The sequence below is a fragment of the Callithrix jacchus genome, chromosome 12, assembly GCF_049354715.1.
Source record: "Callithrix jacchus isolate 240 chromosome 12, calJac240_pri, whole genome shotgun sequence".
Lineage (NCBI taxonomy): Eukaryota > Metazoa > Chordata > Mammalia > Primates > Cebidae > Callithrix > Callithrix jacchus.
In genome coordinates, this window is record NC_133513.1 from 113,362,882 (window position 1) to 113,380,602 (window position 17,721).

Genomic DNA, 17,721 nt, shown 5'->3' on the forward strand with positions numbered 1-17,721 from the left:
TACTTCACTTAGAATAATGCCCTCCAGTTCCATCCAAGTTGCTGCAAAAGACATTATTTCATTCTTATTTACGACTGAGTACTATTCCATTCTTATTTATGACTGAGTAGTATTCCATTCTTATTTATGACTAAGTAGTATTCCATGGTGTGTGTGTATGTCTCTTTGTCTGTCTGTCTCTCTCTCTCCTTTAACCACTTCTTGGTTGATGGGCACTTAGGTTGGTTCCATATCTTTGCAATGGTAAATTGCACTGTGATGAACATAACACATGCAGGTGCCTTTTTGATATAATAACTTTTCCTTTGGGTAGATACCCAGTAGCAGGATTGCTGGATCTAATGGTTGATCTACTTTTAGTTCTTTGAGAAATCTCCATACGGTTTTTCATAGAGGTCGTATTAATTTACATTCCCACCAGACTGCATAAGCATTCTCTTTTTACCACATCCATACCAACGTCTATGGTTTTATTACCTTTTAAAAACTGGCCATTCTGGCTGGGGTAAGGTAGTATCTCATTGTGGTTTTAATTTGCATTTTCCTGATGATTAATGATGTTAAGCATTTTGTCATATGTTTGCTGGCTATTTATTTATCTTCTTTTGAATAGTGTCTATTCATGTCCTTTGCCCACTTTTTTTGTCTTTATTATTTTATTTTATTTCTTTTTTTAATTTCAATGGTTTTTGGGGAGCAGGTGGTTTTTTGTTGCTAGGAAAAGTTCTTTAGTGGTAATTTCTGAGATTTTTGGTGCACCTGTCACCGAGCAGTGGACGCTATACTCAATGTGTAGTCTTTTATTCCTTTCTTCCCTCCTACCCTTCCCCACCTGAGTTCCCAAAGTCCTTTATATCATTCTTATGCCTTTGTGTCTTCATAGCCTAGCTCCCACTTGAAAGTGAGAACATACCATGTTTAGTTGTCCATTCCTGAGTTACTTTACTTAGAATAATGGTCTCCAACTCCATCCAGGTTGCTGTGAATGCCATTATTTCATTCCTTTTTATATATTCCATTTTACACACACATACACACACACATTTTTAATCCATTCGTTAGTTGATGGGCATTTAGGCTATTTCCATATTTTGCAATCGCAAATTGTGCTGCTATAAACATGCATGTGCAAGTGTCTTTTTCATATGACTTCTTTTCCTCTAGGTAGACACCCAGCAGTGAGCTAGCTGGATCAAATTCTACCTTAAGCTCTTTAAGAAATCTCCATACAGTTTTCCATAGTGATTGTACTAGTTTACATTCCTACCAGCAGTGTAAAAGTATTCCCTTTTCACCACATCCATGCCAGCATCTGTTATTTTTGTAGATTATGGCCGATCTTGAAGGAGTAAGGTGGTATCTCATTGTGGTTTTGATTTGCAGTTCTCTGATAATTAGTGATGTCAAGTATTTTTTCATACATTTGTTGGCTGCTTGTATAGCTTCTTTTGAGAATGGTCTGTTCATGTTGTTAGCCCACTTTCTGATAGGATTATTTTTTTCTTGCTGATTTGTTTGAGCTCCTTGTAGATTCTGGATATTAGTCCTTTGTCAGATGCATAGTTTGCGAATATTTTCTCCCACTCTGTGGGTCGTTGTTTACTCTGCTGACTGCTCCTTTTGCTGTGCAAAAGCTCTTTAGTTTAACTCCCACCTGTTTATTTTTGTTTTTGTTGAATTTGCTTTTGGGTTCATGAAATATTTGTCTAAGCCAATGTCTAGAAGGGTTTTTCTGATGTTATCTTCTACAATGCTTAGTTTCAGGTCTTAGATTTAAGTCTTTGATCCATCTTGAGTTGATTTTTGTGTAAGGTGAGAGATGAGGATCCAGTTTCATTCCTCCACATGTGGCTTGCCAATTATCCTGGCACCATTTGTTGAATAGCGTGTCCTTTTCCCACTTTATGTTTTTGTTTGCTTTATTGAAGGTCAGTTGGCTGTAAATATTTGGTTTTTTTCTGAGTTCTCTACTCTGTTGCATTGGTCTACATGCCTATATTTATACCAGATACACACTGTTTCAGTAACTATAGCCTTGTAGTAGTTTGAATTCAGGTCATGTAGGGCCTCCAGATTTGTTCTTCTTGTATAGTCTTGCTGTGGCTATGTGGACTCTTTTATGGTTCTATGTGAATTTTAGGATTTTTTTTTCTGGTTCTGTAAAGAATGATGGTGGTATATTGATGGGAATTGCATTGAATTTATAGATTGCTTTTGGCAGTATGGTCATTTTCACAATATTTATTCTACTCATCCCTGAGCATGGGATGTATTTCCATTTGTTTGTGTCGTCTATGATTTCTTTCTGCAGTGTTTTGTAGTTTTCTTTGTAGAGATCTTTTACCTCCTTAGCTAGGTATATTCCTAAGTATTTTATTTTTTATGGAGCTGTTGTAAAAGGGATTGAGTTCTTAATTTTATTCTCAGCTTGGCCATTGTTGGTGTACAGCAGTGCTACTGGTTTATGTACCTTCATTTTGTATCCTGACACTTTACTGAATTCATTTATCAGAACTAGGAGCTTTCTGGATGAGTCTTTAGGGTTTTCTATATATATGATCAAATCACTGGTGAACAGTGACAGTTTGACTTCCTCCTTATCAATTTGGATGCCCTTTCTTTCTTTCTCTTGTCTGATTGTCAGTCCTTGCTCTGGCTAGGACTTCGAGTACAATGTTGAATAGCAGTGGTGAAAGTGGAGATCCTTGTCTTGTTCCAGTTCTCAGGGGAAATGCTTTCAACTTTTTCCTGATCAGCATAATGTTGACTGTGGGTTTGTCATATATGACTTTTATTACCTTGAGGTATTTTATTCTATGCTGACTTTTCTCAGGGGTTTGATCATATTAATAAAGAGATTCTGGATTTTGTCAAATGCTTTTTCTGCATCTATTAAGATGATCATGTGAATTTTGTTTTTAATTCTGTTTATGTGGTGTATCACATTTATTGGCTTGCATATGTTAAACCATCCCTGCACGCCTGGGATGAAATCCACTTGCTCATGGTGGATTATCTTTTTGACATGTTGAAATTCAGCTAGCTGGTATTTTGTTGAGGATTTTTGCATCTATGTTCATCAGGGATATTGGTCTGTAGGTTTTTTTTTTTTAATGTCTTGTCCTGGTTTTGGTATTAGGGTAATACTGGTTTCATAGAATGACTTAGAGGATCCCTCTTTCTGTTTTTGGAATGTTTTCAGCAGGATTGTACCGAGTCTTCTTTGAATGCCTGATAGAATTCATCTGTGAAAACATCTGGTGCTGGACCTTTTTTTTTGTTGGCAATATTTTTTTATTACTGTTTCAATTTCACTATTTGTTATTGGTCTGTTCAGAGTTTCTATTTCTTTCTGGTTTAATCTGGGAGGTTTGTATATTTCCAGGAATTTGTCCATCTCCTCTAGATTTTCTAGTTTGTGCCTGTATAAGTGTTCATTGTAGCCTTAAATGATCTTTTGTATTTCTAGGATATAGGTTGTAATAGGTTTTGTTTCTAATTAAGCTTATTTGGATCTTTCTTTATTTCTTGGTTAAAGTTGCTAATTGTCTATCAATTTTGTTTATCTTTTCAAAGAACCAGCTTCTTGTTTCAATTATCTTTTGTATTTTTTTTCAATTTCATTTTGTTTTGCTCTTATTGTTATTTCTTTTCTTCTGCTGGATTTGACTTGATTTGTTCTTGTTTCTCTAGTTCCTTGAGATGTAACCTCAAATTGTCTACTTATGCTCTTTCCGATTTTTTGATGTAGGTATTTAATGATATAAATTTTCTTCTTAGCACCACTTTTGCTGTATCCCAGAGGTTTTGATAAGTTGTGTCACTATTATCATTCAATTCAAATAATTTTTAAATTTCCATCTTGATTTCATTATTGACCCAGAGATTGTTCAGGAGCAGATTATTTAATTTCAATATGTTTGTATAGTTTTCAGGGTTCCTTTTGGAGTTAATTTCCAGTTTTATTCCACTGGTCTGAGAGAATACTTTATGTAATTTTGATTTTCTTAAATTTATTGAGACTTGTTTTGTGGTCTATCATATAGTCTATTTTGGCGAATGTTCCATGTGCTGAAAAAAAGAATGTACATTCTGCAGTTATTGGGTAGAATGTTCTGTAAATATCTGTTAAGTCAATTTGTTGTAAGGTACAGTTTAAATCTATTGTTTTTTTTTGTTGACTTTCTGTCTTGATGACTTGTCCAGTGCTGTCAGTGGAGTATTGAAGTACCCCACTATTATTGTGTTGCCATCTATCTCATTTCTTAGGTCTAGTAATAATTGTTATATATAAATATACATGTAGTTAGGATTGTGATATTTTTCTCTTAGACTCATCTTTTTATCATTATATAATGTCCCTCTTTGTATTTTAAAGACAAACTGTTTTAAAACTGTTTTTGCTTTCAGGATAGGAATAATCCTCCTTGCTTTTGGTTTTCATTTGCATGGAATATATTTTTCCACCCCTTTACCTTAAATTTATGTGAGTCCTTATGCATTAGGTGAGTCTCTTAAAGATAGCAGATACTTGGTTGATAGATTTTTATCCATTCTGCCATTCTGCATCTTTTAAGTGGGGTAGTTAGGTCATTTACATTCAACTTTAGTATTGAAATGTGTGATACTGCTTTATTCATTGTCCTAGTTGCTGCCTGAATACCTTTTTAAAAAATTGTGTTATTGTTTTATAGTGTCTGTGAGATTTATGCTCTAAGGAGGTTCTATTTGGTGTATTTTGAGGTTTTGTTTCAAGATTTAGAACTTTTAGCATTTGTTGCAGTGCTGGCTTGGTAGTGGTGAATTCTCTCAGCATTTGTTTGTCTGAAAAAGGTTTTTCCTCTTCTTCGTTTACGAAGCTTCGTATTGCTGGATACAAAATTCTTGTCTGTCAATTAATTTTTTTCGAGGGGGCTAAAGAGAAGGCCCCAATCCCTTCTGGCTTGTAGGGTTTCTGGTGAGAAATCTGCTGTTAATCTGATAGGATTTCCTTTATAGGTTACCTGATGCTTTTGCCTCAACAGCTCTTGATTCTTTTCTTCGTTTTGACTTTAGATAACCTAATGACCATGTGGCTAGGTGATTATCTTTTTGTGATGAATTTTCCAGGTGTTTTTTGAGCTTCTCATATTGGGATGTGTAGATCTCCAGTGATGCCAGGGAAGTTTTTTTTTTTTCCAATTATTTACTCAAATATGTTTTCCAAACTTTTAGATTTCTCCTCTTCCTCAGGAACACCAATTATTCTTAGGTTTGGCCATTTAACATAATCCCAATTTTCTTGTAGGCTTTGTTCATTTTCAAAAATTTTTTTCTTTGTCTTTGTTTGATTGGGTTAATTTGAAAGCCTTTTTTTTGAGCTCTTTCCAGTGCATTTTGTATTTCTTAAATGTGTCTTTTATTTCCAGAAGTTGCGATTGTTTTTCCTTCATGAGATCTATTTCTCTGGAGACATGTTCATCCATATCCTGTATCATTTTTTATATTGCTTTAAGTTGGTTTTCACCTTTCCATGGTGTCTCCTTGAGTAGCTTAATAATCAACCTTCTAAATTCTTTATCTGGCAATTCAGAGATTTTTTTTCTTGGTTTTGTTCCATTGCTGGGGAGCTAGTGTGGTCTTTTGGGGATGTTATAGGAACTGGTTTTGTCACATCACCAGAATTATTTTTCTGATTCCTTCTCATTTGGGTAGACTATTTCAGTGGAAAAATCTGGAACTCAAGGGCTGCTGTTCAGATTCTTTTGTCCCACAGGGTGATCCCTTGATGTGGTGTGTTCTTTCTTTTCCTAGGGATAGGGCTTCCTAGAGAGTCAGACTGCAATGTTTGTTATTGCTCTTCTAGAAACAGTACAAATTTCAAATCAAGCTGTAGTTACTTCTTTGAAACGCCAAAAAAGTTGTTTTCAGGTGGTTACTTTGTTAATACCATAATAGCATTTACAGTATCATTACTGTTGTTCTTCAGGGCTTGGACTGCCTTTGCTCTCAACGCATTTGCTTGTGACATGACCAATTCCATGTCCTTAACTTCCACACCTGTTTCATCAGCTTCTTCCTCTTCACTCTCCTCTTACACAGTTGGAGCCTGTGTTTTTTCTTAAATGTTTGAGATAGCTTTACCTTGAACTTTGAATTTCTCAGCAGCTGCTAGCTCTGCTTGCTGAGATAAGCCTTCATTCTTGTCTTCCCCCAAAACTATGTGGGTATCTAAAGCAGGGCTCTTGTAGACATCTGGTTTTGTGATGGCAAAGAGGATATTCTTGGATTTCCATATAGTGACTCTAGTAACCCCTGTAATTTGCCCAAGACCCAGTTTGGACATCGCCTTCTGTGCTTTCTTTTCACTCCAACTCTGCTTTAGTGACTGTTTTTTCGTTAATATCAGCTGCTGCTGCTAGCTGGGCTTGTTATGTGGTTGTCTGTGTGGAATTGTTTCTCAAGCTCTGGTACTGATTTATCACTGTCAGATTCTGTTCCAGACCCTCTCTCAGCCTTTCTCTCAGGAGGGCTGCAGCAGCTCCTGTTCCATAGCAGGGATGGTTTGCTGGGCATTTTGTGCAGGGAATGCACACCCTTTGCCCACTTTTTGATGGAATTATTTGTTTTTCTCCTTGCTGATTTGAGTTCCGGGTAGAGTATGGATATTAGTTAAAATATTGTTGGATGGATAGTTTGCAAATATTTTCTACCATTTGGTGGGTTGTCTGTTTATTTTGCTGTACAGAGCTTTTTAGTTTAATCAGGTCCCATTTATTTATTTTTATTGCATTTGCTTTTGGGGTTTTAGTTATAAATTCTTTGCCTAGGCCAATGTCTAGAAGAGTTTTTCCTAGGTTTTCTTCTAGGGTTTTTATAACTTCAGGTCTTAGATTTGTCTTTAATCCATCTTGAGATGATTTTTATATATGGCAAGAATTGGGAATCCAGTTTCATTCTTCTACATATGGGTATCCAGTTTCCCCAGCACCATTTACTGAATAGATGTCCTTTCCCTAATTTATGTTTTGTATGCTTTGTTGAAGATCAGTTGGTTGTAAATATTTGGCTGTTTCTGGGTTCTCTGTTCTGTTCCATTGGTCTATGTGTCTACTTTTGTGCCAGTGCCATGCTGTTTTGGTTACTATAGCATTGTAGTATAATTTGAAGTTGGATAATGTGATGCCTCCAGATTTGTTCTTTTTGCTTAGGATTGCTTTGACTATTTAGGCTTTTTTTTGTTCTATATGAATTTTAAAATTGTTTTTTCTAATTCTGTGAAGAATAATATTGGTATTTTGATAAAAATTGCATTGAATCTGTAGATTGCTTTGGGAAATATAGTTATTTTTATGATATTAATTCTTCTGGTCCATGAAGATTACATGTATTTCCATTTGTGTCATATATATGCTTTCTTTCAGCAGTGTTTTGTAGTTCTCCTTATATAGATCTTTCACCTTCTTAGTTAAGTATATTCCTAGGTATTTTTTTTTTGCAGCTTTTGTAAAGGGGATTGAGTTCTTGATTTGATTCACAGCTTGATTTTTGTCAGTATACAGTAGTGCTACTGATTTGTGCATTGATTTTGTAAACTGAGACTTTACTGAATTCATTTATCAAATCTAGAAGTCTTTTGGAGGAGGCTGTAGGGTTTTCTAGGTATATGATTATACCATTAGAAAACAGATAGTTTGACTTCCTCTTTTCCAATTTGGAGGTCCTTTATTTCTTTCTCTTGCTTGATTGCACTGGCTAGGACTGCCTTCCGCTACATCTTTTCCATCACTTATTATTGTCAGTCTTTTAAATTTTAGCCATTTCTCGTGATTTTTATTTGTATTTTCTTGATGACTAATAATATGGGGCATATTTTCATGTGCTTATTTGCCATCCATGTCTTTTTTTGCAAAATGTCTATTCAACTATTTTGCCTATTTGTCTTATTATTGAATTGTAAGCATTTCTTATGTACTTTGGATAGATGTAAGTTTTGCAGATATTTTCTCCCAGTCTTCAGCTTGCCTTTTTATTGTCTTAGCTGGGTTTTTTGAAGAGTAAAAGATTTATTATATTTTTGATGGAGTCCAATTTATCAATTACAAAAATAGCTCCTGCTCTTTGTGTCTTACTAAAGAAATCTTTGCCTAACTCAAAGTCATTAAGATTTTCTCCTGTGTATTCCCAAAGTTTTGTAGTGCTAGCCCTCATATTTAGGTCTATAATGTATTTCGAGTAGTTCTTTTCTTTTTTGCATGTGGATGACCAATTGCCCCAGTGCTATTTGATGAAAAGATTTTTTTTTAAAAAAAATCCATGGCTCTGGCACCTTTGTTAAAACCCAACTGATCATTTTTGTGTGTAATTCTGGACAGTATGCTATTTCATTGATGTCTTTGTTTCTTGTTTCATAAGTGCCACACTATTTTAAATGACAGAAGCTTAGAAAGATAAGAGAATAAAAAGCTTCAGGTAGCTCAGAAATAAAACTTTAATGAAAGAATGATCAGTGGCAAGTGTGTATTTTGGGGCATGCCAAATCACACTGACAATTTGCAGTGAAGAGAATTTCTATTCTGGGATTAAGCCTTCAATGAAGTTTTTCTGTAAAGTTGCCTCTAGAATGCTCTATTCCACCCTAACTCAGGGGTACCTCTGTATTTAGGGATACCTAAAATAAACTGAAGCTTGGACCTTGTAGCTAGGAAACAGCAGAAAGTTTGTGCATGTTACTCATCAGAGATGGCATGCTAGGTATTAAATTGCAATCTCTCTGCAGAACAAGTTCTTGTAAAGAAAGAGAGATAACCTTCTTGCTGATATGAAAGATAAAAACATTTGTTGCTCTGTTTACCAGAAGTTTAGGATCCAATTTTTCTGTCTTTGATTGACAGATTGACCTTGACTATGAGTCCCTTACCTGAAATGCAACCCATCTCATGGGGTAGATAACATAATTTTGTCTTTATTTGTCACCTGCCATCTACGTAAGTAGGTTGAACCCAGGAGCCAACTCAGGTCAGAAGGGCATCAGTGTTCACAGTCTTAATCTCTTCTCTAGAGCATATCCTCTATTCCAGGAAACAAAGACACAATTAACAAAATTGGCTCTGCATTCCTTTGGAAACAAAGAATCAGAGGGTAATCGTTGGGCACAGAGGAAAGGTGAGTGGGTCACATGATATACTACTTGGCAAATTATATGAGGCTAGATTGTCCCCTTCCCCAACATCAGCATGGAAAATAGACAGTTCACAGCCATTTTCTTATACTTATTGAAGTTGAGTTACTTATATTTCAGTTAGATTTGCTGAGCCACAGCTCTCTGTGGCCTGTGTGCTCAGTGGATTTTTGATGACTAGAATTGTTCTGACCGCATTTCTTTAATAATCCACTGCACAAATTCTACCCTTGTCTTCAAATGGCAACGTGGTAGCCCAATCAACAGGGGCCTTGTTATTTGGAGCACAGCACTCCTGGTGGTTGCTGCTCTCTTGACCTAGCTTGTTTAGCCTTCCCAAGGTGCATGTCTGGGAGATAAGAGCTACCATTCATGAAAAGCATCTTATGATTTTTATCACATCATTTATTCTGAAGGCATCTCCCCACCCCACCATCGTGTGTGAAATGAAGACTGGCTATAGTAAAATTAGAAAATATGTTAAAAATCTAGAAAAGCCATCATTAAAAAAATCCCTAAGTACTAAATTTATGCTAGAGTATACCTCAAATAATGAATATCTCAAGTGAAAAATAATGTGCAGTATGACTTTTCCCCCTAAATAAGAAAACCTTGTATAGGATGTGTGTGTGTGTGTGCGCGCGCATGTGTGTGTAGGTATGTGGTCAGAGGCTCTCCTCTAACACTGATGTTAACTCAAGAATAATAGGTGAAGGGGAGAAAGGAAGCAAAACACACTGCCACGTGTGTACCTATGCAACTGTCTTGCATGTTCTGCACGTGTACCCCAAAACCTAAAATGCAATAAAAAATTAAAAAAAAAAAGAATAATAGGTTGGTTATTAGCACTGAAATTGACCTTAATGACAAACCTTTAATTTAATGGGTGCGCAGAGCAATGAGGTAATCCTCCTGAGGCCAGAGTGATGAGGTGATCCTCCCAAGGCCCGGAGTGACAGGTGATCCTCCTAAGGCCCGGAGTGACAGGTGATCCTCCTAAGGCCCAGAGTGACAGGTGATCCTCCCAAGGCCCGGAGTGACAGGTGATCCTCCTAAGGCCCAGAGTGACAGGTGATCCTCCTAAGGCCCGGAGTGACAGGTGATTCTCCTAAGGCCCAGAGTGACAGGTGATCCTTCTAAGGCTCACAGTGACAGGTGATCCTCCCAAGGCCCGGAGTGACAGGTGATCCTCCCAAGGCCCGGAGTGACAGGTGATCCTCCCAAGGCCCGGAGTGACAGGTGATCCTCCCAAGGCCCGGAGTGACAGGTGATCCTCCCAAGGCCCGGAGTGACAGGTGATCCTCCCAAGGCCCGGAGTGACAGGTGATTCTCCTAAGGTCCAGAGTGACAGGTGATCCTCCTAAGGTCCTACAGCTTCGATGTGGTAGTGTCCAGAAGAGCTCAGGTTCAGTGGTATCAATGGTTTTAGTTTTTTTGAGGTATATTAGGCAGTTTCTCCAGAGAAACAGAACCACTGGGAGACATATATATTCTAGGAATTGGTTCATGTGATTATGGAGGCCGAGAAGTCCCATTATCTGCCATCTGCAAGCTAGAGAACCAGGTAATCCAGTGGTATAATTCAGTATGAGTTCAAAGGCCTGAGAGACAGGGAGCCGGTGGTGTAAGTCCTGGTCCAAGTCCAAAGGCCCAAGAACCAGAAGCACTGATGTCCAAGGGCAGAAGAAATTAGACATCCCAGCTTAAGCAGAGAGAGAAAATTCATCTTTTGACTGCCTTTTTGTTCTATGTGGGCCCTCAATGGATTGGAGGATGCCATCCTCATTGGTGACGATGGTCTTCTTTACTGATTCTGAAGTCTCTTCTGGAAACACCCTGACGACATACTTAAGAATGTTTTATCAGCTTTCTGGGCATCTCTTAGTCCAGCCAAGTTGGTACATAAAATTAACCATCACGAGGGGTCACCTTATCTAGTATGAATGTGCATGGCATAGGCTTCATTGTAAACTGTTTCTTTTCAAAAAACTTTCCTTCTCCTATTGAAATTTTACAAGTAAGGTGACCAGGCATTCTGTCTGCCCAGGACTCGCAGGGTCCCTGGACTTGGGACTTTAGTGCTAAAACTAGGGAATGTCTGGAAAGGTCAGAATGAGTTAGTCACCCTAGTTAGAGGGGTTTGCACCTATTCACTTGGGTGGTTTTGTCATACATATCCTGGTGACCTGTGGATTCTGGCCCAAGCTAAGTGAAAGGAAACAGATGACTCGATTCTACGGCCAGGAGACAAACTGTGGCTCTCTCTGGGTTATGAGCACCTGGATTCTGCTCACCTTAATCCTGTTAGTCCTTCCAGGGCAGTCCCTCACTTCCTTTACCATCCTCCTGACTACTGTGGTTGTCATCACACATCACGTGGATGGATAGAACTGAATTTCGTGGCTGGGCGTGGTGGCTCAAGCCTGTAATCCCAGCACTTTGGGAGGCCGAGGCGGGTGGATCACGAGGTCAAGAGATTGAGACCATTCTGGTCAACATGGTGGAACCCCATCTCTACTAAAAATACAAAAAAATTAGCTGGGCATGGTGGCGCATGCCTGTAATCCCAGCTACTCAGGAGGCTGAGGCAGGAGAACTGCCTGAACCCAGGAGGTGGAGGTTGCGGTGAGCTGAGATCGCGCCATTGCACTCCAGCCTGGGTAACAAGAGTGAAACTCCGTCTCAAGAAAAAAACAAAAAAACCTGAATTTCATACTTACCATTTTACTTCCTGCTATCAAGGTCTGTTGACTAAAGCTTCACCTAGAAAGGTTTTATCTCAGCAGAGGTCTTGTAAGACCCTTCAGGGGTCTTTGTCAGATCCTTGTGTCCCAGGCATGTTAAGATCACAGACTGTGGAACCAGACAGTCTAAGTTAGAACCCTGGTGCTCTGCCACTGTCTTAGCTGTGTGATCTGGGCAAGTATCATAACCTCTCTGTTTCTTAGTTTGCTTCTATAAAATGGGGATAAAAATAGTACCCACCCTGTAAGAGTAGTACGAGAATTAACTTAGTTGATATACGTAGAGTGCCTAAAGCAGCACTTTGGCTATGATGAGTGGAGTCTCAGTAGATTCTTTGTTGGCTGACTGGTTTGAATGCATATTCACGAGGCAAATTCCTCTACCTTTGTCATCCACTTGCAAGTTCTGCATATTAAAAGTGAATATCGTTGTGGAGAAGATTCCTGCCTGCCCAGGCTGTTAGAAGATTCCGTCTGTGTGATTCATTAGAATTCTAACTGCTGTGGGGCTTGCCTTGAAATAGAACCTTTAAGCACAAGACCATCTAAGGGTGTCTGCTTGAAGATTACTCTGTATAAATAACACTTCTTCATCTTTGAACCCACCATTTAATAGCAATATGTTAGCAATTAAAAATAGTTTCAAAGCACATTACTGATAACTAATTTCAATTTATTAGAATAGATTTTTATCGTATTTGATGCATAATTTCAGTTTTATTACTGAGATAAAAGGTCAACTCTGATATAGAATATGTAACTGACGTAGAATATGTGCTTCACAGGAACTATACTTTTAAGTTTTTATATATCTTGGTGTAATTAATAAAACATTTCTTACAGCAGAATTGCACCTCAGAGTGAATCCATGAACTTTCTGAGTGTCAAACCAAATCAAGCTACTTCAATCCTTGAAGAATAAAACTGTTCAAATTGCAGTGGCTTGCAAATTCCTAGCTTTGGGTGAAGGAATCTGCACTGTCTTCAGATGAAGGAATAAACCCAAAACCCATATTCGTCTCTCTCCATCTCTAAGAAATCTGGCCATAGATAATGCAGTGGTTTTTGTGCTTGCCTGACCAGCACTCTTTACCCTCTTCTTCCAGTAACATGGCCCCTCTTCTTTCTCTGGGATACAGCTCTTTCTTCTCCTCCAGCCATCTATTAGGGGCTGCCATTCATAGTACCCTGCCTCCCTTCCCACTGTAGTGAGCACCTGACCAACCTGTAATGCAGAGAAACTGAACCACTAGGAGATATATGTGTATTTTTGGAACTTGGTTTACGTGATTATGGAGGCCAAGAAGTCCCATGCACTACCATGTTCAAGCTAGAGAACCAGGAGATTCCATGGTGTAATGCAGTCTGAGTCCAAGGGCCCGAGAGACAGGGAGCCGGTGGTGTAAGTCCTGGTCCAAGTTGAAAGGCCCAATAACTGGATTAGGCCCAAGCACTGATGTCCAAGGGCAGAAGAAGTTGAACATCCCAGCTCAAGCAGAGAGAGAGAAAAGTCATCTTTTGACTGCCTTTTTGTTCTATGTGGGCCCTCCATGGATTGGAGGATGCCATTCACATGGTGACTCTGGTCTTCCTTACTCAGTCTACTGATTCAAAGGTCTCTTCTGGAAGCACCCTCACAGGCACACCTAGAAATGATGTTTTACCAGCTATCTGGGCATCTCTTAGTCCAGCCAAGTTAATACATAAAATTAACCATCACAAGGGGTCACCTTATGTAATATGTGCTAGATAAGAAAAATTTTTGAAAAGAAACAGTTGAAAACAAAGCCTATGCCATGCACATTTATCCTAGATAAGCTGTCCTGGCTTAGTTTCCTGCAACTGCTGTAATGAAATGCCACAAACTGGGCAGCTCACCACAACAAATTTATTCTCTCACAGCAGTAGAGGTTAGAAGTCTTAAAGCAAGGAGATGGTAGGATTGGTTCCTGCTGGAGGCTCAGAGGTAGAATCTGTTTGATTTCTCTCTCTCAGCTTCTGAGAGTTGCTGCCAACTCCTAGCATCTCTTGGTTTGTACATATATCTCTTCAGTCTATGTCCAAACTTCTGTCTTCTTATAAGGACACAAGTTACTGGATTGGGGCTCATCCATCAAGACCCCACCTGAACTTGATCGCATCTGCAGAGACCCTATTCCAAACAAGGTGACAGTCATGGACACCAAGAGTTAGGATTTGCAAGTATCTTTTGGCGGAACACGGTTCAACCCCCCAGTACCATCTTTTCCATAGAGATTTGTCCAGTGATGAGCATGTGAGCCAAACGGGGCAGTGAGAGAGTTTCCCCCAGAAGCTGGTGGGGGCCAGGCTTGCCTTTCCACCTCAGAGTCTACGTGACAGCCATGGGCTGCTGGCCATTGTGGTTCCAGCCCTGTGGAGAAATCTGCCTGAGAGAAGGCAGATGATGTGCAGAGAAGGCTGAGAAGAGGAGACAATATCTGATGGGGTGCTTAGATCCTTCCATCCAGATACCCCTTTCCTTGGTGTGCCCATGAAAACCATTAAATGTGTGTTCTTCCTTTTTGCCTTCTTAAACTAGTCTGAGATAATGTTTCAGTCACCTGCGACCCAAGGACACAGTAATACCAATTGAAGACAGCACTTAAAGATAGGGGCAAGGGCCCTAATATGGAAATGTTATCTTCCAGGAAAGTCAGTGCTTAGCTAAGACCATGCCAACATGCCTGTACTGTCCTTGGTGGGTAGTGATGCATGTACAGGGACACATCCCATGTTTTGGGTCATGTGAGTGCCCGGCTTGCAATGTGGCTTTTCAGGAGGCTGCTCTGTGTCTCACAATGGCAGACACAAGCTCTGACCTCACTTCATTTATTTTTCTTTTCCTCTCACAAGCTTATTTTGATCATCTATTATTTTAATACATATTTACAAAAGAGACATTTTCTTGAGTTCCTAAGAACAAAAGAATAATGTAGAATAGTGTGCTTTTTCTTTCTTTCTTTTTTTTTTGATACGAAGTTTCACTGTTGTTACCCAGACTGGAGTGCAATGGCACAATCTCGGCTCACCGCAACCTCTGCCTCCTGGGTTCAAGCAATTCTCCTGCCTCAGCCTCCCCAGTGGCTGGGACTACAGGCGCGCACCACCACGCCCAGCTAATTTTTGTATTTTTAGTAGAGATGGGGTTTCACCTTGTTGACCAGGATGGTCTCGATCTCTTGACCTTGTGATCTACCTGCCTGGGCCTCCCAAAGTGCTGGGATTATAGGCGTGAGCCACCGCGCCTGGCCACTTCTTTTCTTTTCTATTTTTTTTCATATGTTTTTTGGCCACATAAATGTGTTCTTTTTTTTTTTTTTTTACTTTTGTATTGCATTTTAGGTTTGGGGGTACATGTGCAGAACATGCAAGACAGTTGCATAGGTACACACATGGCAGTGTGTTTTGCTTCCTTTCTCCCCTTCACCCACATTTGGCATTTCTCCCCAGGCTATCCCTCCCCAGCTCCCACCCTGCTGGCCCTCCCCTTTTCCCCCCAATAGACCCCAGTATTTAGTACTCCCCTCCCTGTGTCCATGTGTTCTCATTTTTCACCACCCGCCTATGAGTGAGAATATGCGGTATTTCATTTTCTGTTCTTGTCAGTTTGCTGAGAATGATGTTCTCCAGATTCATCCATGTCCCTACAAATGACACGAACTCATCATTTCTGATTGCTGCATAATATTCCATGGTGTATATGTGCCACATTTTCCCAATCCAGTCTATTATCAATGGGCATTTGGGTTGATTCCAGGTCTTTGCTATTGTAAACAGTGCTACAATGAACATTCGTGTGCATGTGTCCTTATAGTAGAATGATTTATAGTCCTTTGGATATATACCCAGTAATGGGATTGCTGGGTCAAATGGAATTTCTATTTCTAAGGCCTTGAGGAATCGCCACACTGTCTTCCACAATGGTTGAACTCCCACCAACAGTGTAAAAGTGTTTCTATTTCTCCACATCCTCTCCAGGATCTGTTGTCTCCAGATTTTTTAATGATCGCCATTCTAACTGGCGTGAGATGATATCTCAATGTGATTTTGATTTGCATCTCTCTAATGACCAGTAATGATGAGCATTTTTTCATATGATTGTTGGCCTCATATATGTCTTCTTTTGTAAAGTGTGTGTTCATATCCTTTGCCCATTTTTGAATGGGCTTGTTTGTTTTTTTCCTGTAAATCTGTTTGAGTTCTTTGTAAATTTTGGATATCAGCCCTTTGTCAGATGGGTAAACTGCAAAGATTTTTTTCCCATTCTGTTGGTTGCCGTTTCACTCTAGTGACTGTTTCTTTTGCCATGCAGAAGCTGTGGAGTTTCATTAGGTCCCATTTGTCTATTTTAGCTTTTGTTGCCAATGCTTTTGGTGTTTTGGTCATGAAGTCCTTGCCTACTCCTATGTCCTGGATGATTTTGTCTAGATTTTCTTCTAGGGTTTTTATGGTGCCAGGTCTTATGTTTAAGTCTTTAATCCATCGGGAGTTAATTTTGGTGTAAGGTGTCAGGAAGGGGTCGAGTTTCTGCTTTCTGCACATGGCTAGCCAGTTTTCCCGACACCATCTATTAAACAGGGAATCCTTTCCCCATTGCTTGTTTTTGTCAGGTTTATCAAAGATTGTATGGTTGTAGATATGTTGTGTTGCCTCCGATGCCTCTGTTCTGTTCCATTGGTCTATCTCTCTGTTTTGGTGCCAGTACCATGCTGTTTTGATTACTGTAGCCTTGTAGTATAGTTTGAAATCCGGTAGTGTGAAGCCCCCCACTGTGTTCTTTTTGCTTAGAATTGACTTGGCTATGCGGGCTCTCTTTTGGTTCCATATGAAGTTCATGGTGGTTTTTTCCAGTTCTGTGAAGAAAGTTAATGGTAGCTTGATGGGTATAGCGTTGATTCTGTAAATTACTTTGGGCAGTATAGCCATTTTCACGATATTAATTCTTCCTAACCATGAACGTGGAATGTTTCTCCAACTGTTTGTGTCCTCTCTTATTTTGTTGAGCAGTGGTTTGTAGTTTTCCTTGAAGAGGTCCCTTACGTTTCTTGTGAGTTGTATTCCTAGGTATTTTATTTTATTCTTTTTGTAGCAATTGTGAATGGCAGTTCATTCTTGATTTGGCTTTCTTTAAGTCTGTTATTGGTGTAGACGAATGCTTGTGATTTTTGCACATTGATTTTATATCCTGAGACTGCTGAAATTGCTTATCAGTTTCAGGAGTTTTTGGACTGAGGCGATGGGGTCTTCTAGGTATACTATCATGTCGTCTGCAAATAGAGACAGTCACAGGACTTCTGCGTCATCAGTTCCCTGTTGCTTCCTCGCTTTCAGCTCTGCCATTTTCGGTGTGTGGGAAACATTACCCATCACAGTTGCAAAATAGCTTTGGGATTTCCTGCCACTGAATGTGGTAACATTTAGCAAAGGAGAGCACTGTTTTTTTCCTTTGTGTTCCTTTTTATTGAGGAAAAAAAAAAAAAACTTTTCTGTGAATTCTCCCACCTCTACCCCTGCCAGACTTTCCCCCAATCCCAATGGCTACGATTGAGTCACATGCAAGGTTTGTTCCCATCACATGGGAGGAATTGAATTTCCACAGTGGTTACCCAGCATCAACCACTTGGGGCTGGAAACAGCCTGAGAAGCCAAGGACACTCAGCACCTAGGTAAAACTGGGAGTCAGTGAGCAACAAAGGGGGAAGGGTGCAGTGTGGGTGGCACCACAGCACTTGGGGGGTCTTTGATGGAAACTGACATCAGTACCTAGCAAGCTGCCCCACAGCTCTTTGGGGTCAG

General features: G+C 39.4%; 1 pseudogene; it reads right to left on the reverse strand.

Annotated features, from left to right (window-relative positions):
* Nucleotides 1–5,914: 5,914 nt before the first annotated feature.
* Nucleotides 5,915–11,502, reverse strand: LOC144578811 (nascent polypeptide-associated complex subunit alpha pseudogene; annotated as a pseudogene).
* Nucleotides 11,503–17,721: the final 6,219 nt, after the last annotated feature.